We start from the raw sequence: 12,088 nt of genomic DNA on the forward strand, positions 1-12,088 counted from the left end.
TCCTGCCAGGTCATGTGCCAAAAAGAAAACAGAGCTAGTTTTACATCAGTCTAGTTCTTCGATGATGGGCACACACTCCGTCAGCAGCCTAAAGAAGTGAAGAGGTCCATTACCAAATCAGGACAGAGGGATGAAGTTGGGATCACCACAACTCTTTCCAGTCTTCACTCCCAAGTCACAGAACTTAAGTCATCTGTATCAGTAAAGGAAGTATCCACGCTGACAGACTTGTGGGTCTCTCCTTAGAGGGCTTTACCAAAGATGAAAGCTACAGTAGCCCCAGGGTGTTTCTAGAGGAGAAGCTATTCTGGAGCATGAAAGGCTCAAATACTAATCCTTGAACAGTGTGTGGAGCTGACACAGGTATTAGATTCATCTAAAACGCGCTTCATCTAACAATTTTCATGTAAGGGTTGAATTCCTCTGAATACAGTCAGTTTTGATTCTCAGTCTACTCATTGTTAAGAGTTTTTATTTCACGTTTCAGAAATGCTAATGGGATCATGTCTGAAAAGTCCTACTAAAGTTTCTTCTTCCAGGCATGGAGAAGGATTTTTCAAGACTATGGCAGCCCTGACTAGATCTTCTTAAGCCAAAAAGTCTTTGTATGGCCCTTCATTAACAAGTTGTTTTTTAACCTTTCTGCCTTTTAGTATCAATTCTGAGGCTATATGAGGAGTTAGGGCTAGGCATTTGGGATCAAGTGGTTTTCCCAGGGTCACATAACTGGGAAGAATCTGAGCCTGAATTTGAACCCAGGTTCTCCCCACACCAGGCCTGGAGCTCTAGTCACTGTGCTACCTAGCTGGCCTTGTTAACAAGTTGTTAATGGAGGAAGCTGGAGCGTGATTGAAATATGGGGCTTTGGTGAACCAGGATAGCATGATGGATTGAAATGTTTTACTAGAGAAAGTGGATTTCAAATGCATAACTTGAATTTGATTCAAGTACAATTAAACTACAATAAAGAGTAAAACTAAAAACTAAAAATTATTGAACAATGTAATATGAACCTCTTTATTGGATTTATTTAAAGCAACCCTCTAATCAGCTTACAGTAGTTTTCTGCTTTGTTTTTCTTCATGCCAAAGGCATTCCCTTCTAGTGAATCTGTCTTGTAGCATGTCAACTTGGCTTCCTCAGCAAAAAAAAAAAAAAAAAGCCATTTTGTAAATAAACTTTTCACTTAATTTCTTGATTTGTTCATGCCTACTGGTTATGTGACATGAGCTATAAAAGACCGAGACCATGACAAATTGTGTGGTAGTCACAAAAGTCTCAAAAAACATATAGAAAGTGGAATGTGGAGGTGGGATCAGGGTTACCACCAACCCTACTATTCCACATAGTCTAAAAAATTGAGGTTTCTACCAAGGTGCTTGGAAAAATTTCATGTGATTCAGAGAAAGTTCCCACATGGCATATTCACTGCTATATCCCTAAAGTATATATGCTGGGTTAGATCAGGACCAGTAGCCTTCATTTACAGAATCCTGTAGATCTGTTTCAGTGAAATTGACCAAATAGAGCAAATCTAGCCAGAATTGTCAAGTTGGAAAGGATTTCAGAGATTGAGTCCAACTGCCTGTTTTACAAATGAAAAAAAATCAATCATAAAAAAAAAGTTTGGTACCTCAAATTTGTTTGAGTAATTAGTGGCAGAGCTGGAACTAGGGTCCAGCTCTCTGACCTCCTAGGCTCGTATGGGGTTTTGGGTTTTTTTTAACTGCTTTTCTTCTTACCAACTTCCATTAAAGATGTGATCAAAAGGTTTCAGGGGAAGACTCCCTCCATGAAAATGGGTAAAATCCTTCTAGTGTTTTGTTTTGTTTTGTTTTTGCTGGGAAGAATTTTTGTTGCACTTTTAAGTGCTTTGTAAACATCTTTCCAACTTGGAAATCTCTATCATACCTACTTGCCCACCACTTTCCAAAACAACAACAAAACTCAACATTCCTATTAGGGGTAGATCTTCAAGCAACAGAAAATCCAGTATGTCCTAATAGTTATTGCTATGGGATACCTCATGAGTAAATGCATCAAGACAGGATGTCTTCGAGGAACAATGAGTAGTACAATTTGACCAGTGTAGCATACAATCAGAATTAGAAAGGTAAGGGTTATCAGTTTGGGTAGAACTTTGAATATCAACCAAATGAATTTGAGCTTTATTTAGAAAGCACCAGGGAGCCGTTGAAGGATTTTGAGTTGGGGAATGAGAGTAAAATAAGGATTTTTAACTTCTTGTGTCATGGATGCCTTTGGCAGTCTCATGAAACCATGGACACCTAAGAACAGTATTATTAAATGAATAAAAATAAATAGCATTACAAAGGAAACTTAAATTAGATTTTTCTTTTTAAAGTTCATGAGCCTTCAGTTAACTCTTGAAATTAAAGGAACATTAATTTGGTAGCAGTATATGTGATAGTTATGGTAAATGAAAGCAGAGTGGTAGGGCATAGGAAAGGAGAAAATGGTAGTAGGGGAAGCCATGCTATAGATGAGACAATGATGAGCAAAATGTATTAAATGGTGGTTCTCCCATGACCTTTACTATTCTTAATTGGATTTTTTTTTAACCCTTAACTTCTGTGTATTGACTTAGAGGTGGAAGAGTGGTAAGGGTAGGCAATGGGGGTCAAGTGACTTGCCCACGGTCACACAGCTAGGAAGTGTCTGAGGCCAGATTTGAACCTAGGACCTCCCGTCTCTAGGCCTGGCTCTCAATCCACTGAGCTACCCAGCTGCCCTCTTACTTGGATTTTAAAGCAGAGACCAGAAGCCACCTGATTTATTTCTCTGTTGCAAGAATCTAAATTTCAATTTTTTGGCATCCTGGAGATTTTCTGTCAAGATGATTGACAATAATTTCAGTGTCACAGGAAAACTGGGAATAAGTCCTCAAATTGAGTTACAGAAGGAATTCAGTGGGGGGAAAAACAGTACAAATGGAAAGGATAATTTGAGATCAGCAACTTTAGACTGGTTGAAAGCTTATCTTTTTCAAAGGAAAAGATCAAAGAAAATTTATGATAAAAGGGAATCAGATCCTAAGGTTCATCTGCCTTGGAACTGATACTTAGTATCAGCTCTAAGACAGAAGGTAAGGGTTTTAAAAAATAATATGGAAAGAAGAACAATTTATAGTTTAATTATGAAAATGAACAACTTTGAAACGCTTCAGACCTCAGAGGAATTCAAAGACCAGCCATAATTTCAGGCAACCAAGGACAGAGCATGTTACTTGCCACCTAACGGGGTGGACTTGAAGAATGAAACAAATTTTAGATAAGGCTCATGTGGGAATTTGTCAAAGGATATTTGGGTAATACACATTATTTGCCAGATGACAGCTTATATTAAAGATAAGGAAACATGAGGCAAACAGGGTTAAGTGACTTGTACAATATTACACAGCTAGGAAGTGCCTGGGGTCAGATTTGAACCCAAGACTTCCTGTCCCTAGGCCTGGCTCTTAATCTACTGAACTATCTAGCTCCCCTATATTGGATTTCTTGAAAGAAGTCTGCATTTCTCTATAAGATTCAAAGACTTGAGGCCAGATTTAGCATCGTGTCAACTGTAACAACCAAGAAAATTGTGACATCCTTGAATATACAGAGTAAAGGAAATTTGAGGCTCTAAATGGAAATCCTCACTCAATCACACTGGCCTGCCTAGTCTCTTATTCTTCTGATTTTCTCTAATTCTTTTTCTCTTCCCACCTCTCAACATCTTCACTCTTTCTTCTTTCTCCTTCTCTTGCTATTTCTTATCTTCTTTTCTTCCCTCTGCAAAGCAAAGCAAAGTACACAGCTTTTAAAAATGCATTGTGTGTGTATCTTTTATCTCCTTTTTTCTCACAACTCTTTTTCATTTCCTCTGTGTTTTCATGATGTATAGGGATGAATTTCAAGTGTTTTGCTACAGGCAGATCCTAGGTTCTATTTCTTCCCTGTATTGAAGATAGTAGCAATAGGTCCCAATCTGCCTCTCCAACCTTATCTCCCTTTATTCTTAAGAGATTGCTTGAATAAACCTGAACCCACCCATCCCTAGCATTTTTCTTCCTGCTTCCAATTCCCCATCCCCCAAACTCACAAAACCATTCTTTTTGTGTGGTGTATTCTATCTTCATCTGGGCAGATGCTATCCACCCTTCAATGTGGGGATGTATTCATTCTGTCTCTTGCTTTTATTCTTAATTTTGTGTTTATTTTTAGCTTTTCATGTGTGTCCTGTAGAGAGGACTACTCCTACTCTATAAGTAGTTCTTGAGAAAAGTATAATTACTTTCTATCTAAAAGTATAATACATATGTATTCTACTTTTGATCTCCCATAACACCTAGTGTATTTCTATGACACTTTAAAAAGAATATGTCTTTGAAGTAGATAATACAAATACTGCTATTCCCATTTCAAAAGTGAAATGGTTAAGGCTTAGATCCATGACTTGTAAATAATTGCACAGCTAACTGAGCGTTCAGCAGATTTTTGATGAATGCTAATGGTTAAGTCTCGCATAGATGAACTCAATGTGGGCCACACCAGCATAAGCTTCCTGAATAGCTGAATGCTTTTTTGTTTTTAAGAAGGGAAGTTTCTTTTTACCTCTCTGATAGCTGTCTGCCTCTCTCAACATTACTTCTTCCCTCATAAAGATAGCCCAGGATCCTGAATCCCAATCACGAATACCAATGCTTCCAGTCCAGTGTCTGCGGCTATTATCCTGATAAAGAACCTTTCTGAAGATGCAGCCTGGCAACTTCCCCTGTAAGGACCACAACCACCACAACCAAAGACCCACAAAATTGTTATTGTTCCCAAAGTCCTTGTACTGTCAATTGCTTCAGCTTAAAAAAACCGGTAGGATGTTATCACTGGAAATGATATTAAAGAAGAGGCATACCCTTCTGTTTTGCCTCTGTACCCTGAGGTCCAGGAGACCTTTCTATCTGATTTAAGCTGAAACTTTCCATGTGTGTTGGCTCCCCCATTAGAATGTGAGCTCCTTGAGAGCAAGGACTATCTGACTTCTTTATTTGTATTGCCAGTGCTTTAGCACAGCACTCTGGACATAGTATCCTCTTAAAATGCTTCATTCATTCTCTCGTTCCCTCTTGCCTGCTCCCTGATTGTGTGTCCTCTTCTATCCTCGTTCTTCTTGGAAAAGGGTTCTAGAAAGCATCGACAACACACAATGGAAGGAGTGGGGTAAGCCAGAATAAATAGCAACTAAGGCAATGCACCAGAGGAAATGAATGATTCCAAAAGAGAAAAAGAGAAGATAGGGAGGAGAGAGAACCACTCCATATCCTAGGTCAAAGAGTAAAACATTTCATGTGGATAAAAGGATGGTGTGTTTTAAGACTTCTAAGACGTTTGATCTGAGATCATGAGAAGAGGAGATTGAGCGCTATGGCTCTTAGAAAAAGTGGTGTTTGGGGGAAGCATTTTTTACTAAAAAGCTAAGAACACAGAGAAAAAGGCATTCATAAGTCACAGGACTGGTAAAATCAGCAATGGGATTGAGAGCAAGGGCTAATGTTGCTGGCCACAGGGTATCCAGAGACTTTACCTCTCATCCTACCACTGCTTTTCTGAATTTGACCCAGATGCTGAAATTCCCAGTTATGACTCCAAGAGAGGGATCAGACTCTTTTAGGCCTCTAGGCTAAAGGGAGAGAAAAGTTTCTTTCCATTTTTTCTAGTCCAATTCACCAGGACAGGAAAAGAAGACCAGATGCTCTGCCTATGGAAATTTTGTATTCTCTTGAGCCATATCTCCCAAGAACCTAAACTATGGGAAGCCAGTTCCTCAACTTGTCCATTGGTGTGAAGCACCAATGAGAGGAGATATATTCCTTGCCCTTTCTCAGCCTAGCTACTATTCTCATCATTGTCACGTCTCTAAGGCAGGGCCTTCGACTCCTACTGCCATACTGATACAATCATACTTGAGTCAACGTGTCCTCTCCCAGTTTCTGGTGCCCCTAAAAGACTTTGCATTTACTTTTTACATATATTCATGTTTAACTCGCTACAGACTTCTCCCTGGAAAAAGCACACAGACATGAATTGTGTTTAAAAGCATTCCTATTTTCTTCAACGCCTTGCACAGCTGTTTTGCCCCCTACAGTGAGCTCATGCCAAGTGGGTAGTGATAATGTCTTTCCCCCTTCCTGTTAATAAATACCAGTCAACTTCATAAGTCTCTGTACCTTCTCTTCTACTTTCCACATGAATAACAGTTCATGATTAATCTTTGCCCCATTTCTCTTTCCTTGCATTCATGTTATTCTTTCTTCTCCATATCAGGTCCCCACTTAGGGGAATCAGAGGATTTAGAGCTGGAAGGAGCCTTCGAGATCACCTCTAACCCCTTTTCTTTTATAGATGAGAAAACTGAGAACCCAAAAGTTTGAGCATTTGCCAAAACTTGAGGAAGAGGGAGCATGGGAGTACCTCAGAACAAGATAACCCCTGGAGTCATTAGAGTGGGACAGCAAAAAGACCACCGGATTTGGAGTCAGAGAACTGGATTCAAATGTCAGCCCTACTATTTACGACCTGACCTTGAGCAAGTCATATTACATCTCCAGGCCCCAATTTCTTCATCTGCCAGCAAGGGGGTTGTGCTAGATTCCTTCCAAGGCCCCTTCTACCTAAAAATCCGAGACAAGCTATCATCAGGAGTGCGTCTAGTGAGCAAAAGAGTGGTCTGAAATAAAATCACATTCTTAACTTGTATCATGTTATAGTACCCTCTTGTGGTCAGATGGAGCGGTCATCCTGCCTTTGTCATGAGATTGTTAAGTTTTCCCAGAATGTGGGAGAGGAAGGCCAATGGCAATACGTACGGCCACTAAACAGGCAAAAGCTACATCTCTGAGGGAAAAGCTAGACGCTTTGCAACCTCTTACCCAGTACATAGAAATTTATTTGGGGGTTACAGAAGATCTCTTTGCCATACTCAGAAAGCAAATAAATTTGGTGTTAGAAGTCCCATTACCCAAACCAGAAAAACAGCACCAAAAAAAAGTAGTCTGCAGGTTGTTGAACTCAGGTAGCCATGCGTTCCCACTCTTAAAGTTCAGCTCCCACAATATGGGGCTCTTTGAATGTCCACATTACTGAGGCTTTCATAATTATGCACCTTCATAAGATGTTAAATGTAATTCTGATCATACTCTTCTAAAAATGCCTCAGATTAAAAGCTTTTGCCGGCTCTTTAGACAGCAGGCCCGCAATTATAGAAAATGAACTGCATTTTAGCTTTCCGTTGAAATTAATAACAGTCCCCCAGTTGACTCTGCAAGTAGTTAATGGAAAAAACAGGATACTCTACTACAATATGGGTTTGAAAGCCATTTGAGAGAGATTCTGGGTTTCAAATAGGAAAGTAATTCAGACAATGTAAACCTTTCTCATATTCATTCTGTACAAAGAGAATTACCCAATAGGAAGATTTAAGAGTCTAACAAAGGAAGTCTACTTCGGCCGCATGGGAGCCAGCACAGATTTCTCTTGGGTGGAGAAGGATCTGTGTGGGCTCACCGCTGGTCCTTTGGCTACCTGCAGTACTTCTAATCACCTCTTGTTATGGGATGTGGTAGGAAAGCCCGCTGAGCCCCCTTTCAGAAGAAACATGTTTTCTTTTCCTTTTGGTGGACAATAGGGTGTAGGATGGATGCAGGGTAGAGTGGACACAGCAGACTGCCTCTATTTGTATAAGTAGCTTGTTTTATTTGGTTGGTTTTGGACAGACAAGGATTTCTTTCTCTTCCACCTGCTTCTTCCCTGAGTCTTTGCTCTTTGACCTTGTCCTCCTAGGAGCTCAGCACCTAGAGGGGTTGCCTTGATTTGCCATTATGCTCTTGGGACAGCATTGACTGATGGAACTCAGTTCTGGGGTACTTTACTACCAAATCCAAATGCTTTCATTTCCCAGGGCTTCATTGTGATAAGGGAACCCAGCCATCCCACAGGAATGCTCAGATGCTAATCTACTATCACAACCATTCCTGGATCCCCAAGATTGAGGTGCTGTTTTTTTTCTTTACCATGGGGTCCATCTCCTATAGACCAGGCCTACAGTCTGTGCCTTTCCTGTAGGGAGAGAAATTAGACTCCATTTTTCCCCTTTTTGCTTCTTTAGCCCCATAATTTCAGCCTCCAGGGCAGATTTACTTAAAAGTTTCATTTTAGTTCATGTCTTGGATCTCTGCAAAGAGGAGACTAGAAAGACACACATACACTCCCTTACTTTCTGTCTTAGAATCAATACTAAATATTGATTCCAAGGCAGAAGAGCAGCAAGAGCTAGGCAATGGAGAGTAAGAGACTTGCCCAAGTTTATCAAATTTGAACCCAAATTTATCAAATTTGAACCCAGAACTTCCTATTTCCAGGCCTGGCCCTCTATCCACTGAGCTACCTAGCTGCTCCTAGAAAGATATTTAATGGATAATGTAAGTGAGATTTAGGACAGATAGATACAAAAAAATGCTAGGCACAAAGGGCTCTCTAGGACTCCCTTTGTCAGAAAGATGAATCGGGATTCAGTAATCTATGACTCCTGTTATGTTTAGCTATCGGCAGAAATTAAAGCAAGTAAAACAAACAGCAATAACAGGTACCATTAAACCCCAAGGATTGAGACTTAAGACATTAGAACATGAAGCAATTTCTGAGATGACTAATCCAGGACTTTTTCATCTCAGCTCTGTCCTATCCAAACAATTCCTGCAAGGTACATAGATGCCTTGCACACACACATGTAATATAGATGTTTTTCCTATTATCTATGCACGTATGTATGTAATATTTGAGAGGGCTCTAAGACCTGCCAGGTGCAAGTCTATAGAAAAAGGAGTCTCAGAAGATGGAATCAGGTATTTGGAGCCTTCCCTAAGCCTGAGGCAGGAAGTCATCAAAGACTGACTCCCTACTGGGGAGAGCCCTGCCTAAACCACCAAGAAGCTTGTCAGCACAAGAGCAGACACATGAGCTATCCCTGGGGAAGTACACATGGGCAGGCCCTCCTGGGTACCTTCCAGGAATGAAAGAAAACTAGCTGGAACCGTGGAATGGACAATAGCCAGGAGCACTGGATCATCACAGCTTATATTATAATGCCTTATTGCAAAAAAGATACCACCTGGCTCTTTTCTTTCCTTTTTGTAGCTAATTTTTTTTGTCATTTTGTAGAACAATGGCCTATTTGAGAAGAAAACCCAGCCATCGTTCTATTGTTACTCACCTTTTAAATATGTTCATAATCCCAGCCCCAGGCATGACAGGGATGCCAATACTCTATGTACTCTTCTGAAATGGCCACAGTTCTCTTCCCATTCTTCAGTTCAAATATGTGCCATGACTAGTGGGCATTTAATGGTTTAGAATCACACTTCAGAGTGACTCTGTGCTGTAGCTCTAAGTAAAATCCCATTATTGAACAACCATGTCCAGAGTGTTGATTAACACTAGCCTGTGTTTTGTCTTGGGGCACCATGCTCAGAATAGCTACTACAAAGCTTTTGGTTAAGGACAAAGAAGGTTCCCTTGTTATCTTTGTAGTTGAGATGGCTGAGATTCTGTTTGATGACAATCAGGATTCAAAATTGAAAGCTGAAACCATGGATTCGAGCCAACAAAAGGAAGTTTAGCAAAAATATTTATATACATAATTTTTATTATATATAACATATAGGTATATATAGCCTTGAATTTAGGATTTTTTTAAATGACATCAATCTAGGTAAGAGGAACCTGGCCGAGAACTGGGCATATGAAAAACACTTAGAAGTTCATTCCACAAGCAATTTGGAATTATGTCTAAAGGGCTTTAAAAGAATGCCTCCCCTTTGATCCAGCCATACCACTGCTGGGTTTGTACCCCAAAGAGATAATAAGGAAAAAGACTTGGACAAAAATATTTATAGCCATGCTCTTTGCGGTGGAAAAAATTGAAAAAGGAGGGGATGCCCTTTGATTGGGGAATGGCTGAACAAATTGTGGTATCTGTTGGTGATGGAATACTATTGTGCTAAAAGGAACAATGAACTGGAAAGACCTACAGGAACTGATGCAGAGTGAAAGGAGCAGAACCAGGAGAACATTGTACAGAAGAGATAGATACACTGTGTCACAATCGAATGTAATGGACTTCTCTACTAGCAGCAATGCAATGATCCAGGACAATTCTGAGGGACTTATGAGAAAGAAAACTATTCACGTCCAGAGAAAGAACTGTGGGAGCAGAAACACAGAAGAAAAACAATTGCTTGATCACATGGTTCGATGGGGATATGATTGGGGATGTAGACTCTAAACGATCACCCTAGTGCAAATAATAATGTGGAAATAGATCTCGATCAATAACACATGTAAAATCCAGTGGAATTGCTCATTGGCTATGGGAGGGGGAAAGGAGGAAAGAGGAGAGAAGGGAAAGAACATGAACCATGTAACCATGGAAAAATATTCTTAATTAATTAATTAGATTTAAATATTTTTAAAGTTTATTCCATGACAAATTCCATTTGACCCAATAGTATAATGTAGCTACAAAAACAAAAACAAAAATACCTAGCTTTCCCCAAGACTACTTTAATTCTAAAGCCATAACTAAGCATTTTTATACCTGAAACAAGAACCACAAATTCTTTCGTAGAAAAATGAAGTTAATAAGCCTCTATTAGGCACCAAATATGTACTAAGCATAATGTTTTAAAAGCTGCAAAAAAAGTCTCTGCTCTCAAGGAGCTCATAGTCCAATGGTAAATATCATAGGGAGTGTCTTCAGTTGAGGAGTAAAGTGATTTGTCTAAGGCCTTACAAATTATAAGTAGCAGAGCTTAGATTTGAGCCAGAATTTTTTAATTCCAATTAGAGCACATCATGACAATAGGATAAATCTATTTCTATTAATGTAAAAAAAAATCCAAGTTCATGTGTGAAGGAAATTATTAAGGGGACTTGGATCACAAGGATAGAATCGAAGTTCTGATGCCCTCTGGAGCCAGCAGGAAAATCCAGCAATTGAGGTAAAGGACAAGGCATGCTAGATATTCCTTGGACAGATGTCTCCTGGGCAGCTCCCTGACCAGCCCAGGCAAAGGAGAAAGGGCAACAGCTGGCTCATGAGGCATGACATGTGAGTTAGTGAGTGATGAGAAAGTTTGATAAACTGAGGCCAGACCAAATTTTGAGCTCTCGACTTTTGTGTTGGTGTGGACTGGAGTCCTCCCATGGCTGCTGTGGAATAGCAAACTAAATGGAAAAACTAGATTATTAGGGTAAAACTTCTCTAAGTAATCTACTTCCACTTTCATCCTTCTCTCCTACTTGCTGATTAAATAAAATCATGAAGTCTATGGCCAGACTCTCATTTTAATCATAACATTCATGCCCTACAGATGAGAGTGAATAAGATTACCTAGGAATCTGTTGTCAAAAGGAAGAAGAATAGAGCTAAGGAAAGAGCCTTGGATGAACCCTTGGGGGAAAAGATTTAGGAAGAGAAGTACATAGAGGGAGAGAGATTTAGAGAAACTGGAGACAATATGGTCTGAGTCTAAGGTAGGAAAGTATATCTGTAAGGAAATGCTGATCAGTAGTGTTAGAGGGTGTGTGGAGGGGGGTGGGGAGTGGGGAAGGGTCCAGGGGAAAAGAATCCAAAAAAGGCAACTAGGAGAGGAGATTTTGGACAATTGTTTCAAGGGGGAAAAGACCATGGACAATTAGGAGGTAATGTTAATGGAAAAGTTGTAATAGAAATCAGATTATAAGTGATTGTTGAGATAGTAAGAGGTAGGGAAATAGAGGTATCAGGTTTGGACAATTTTTCTAAGAAATCTTTCTGAGAAGAGGGGAAAAAAGCCGGGACAATAGCAAAAAAGGGTTAGCAAGGCAACATGGTACAATGGAAAGAACACTAGGAATGGAAAAGTTCAAGTTTCAAATACTGCTTCTGTTACCAATTGCCTGCCTGTCCTTAGTTGGAAAGAAGGAAGGAAGGAAGGAAGGAAGGAAGGAAGGAAGGAAGGAAGGAAGGAAGGAAGGAAGGAAGGAAGGAAGGA

The sequence above is a fragment of the Gracilinanus agilis genome, chromosome 3 (assembly GCF_016433145.1).
Source record: "Gracilinanus agilis isolate LMUSP501 chromosome 3, AgileGrace, whole genome shotgun sequence".
NCBI lineage: Eukaryota > Metazoa > Chordata > Mammalia > Didelphimorphia > Didelphidae > Gracilinanus > Gracilinanus agilis.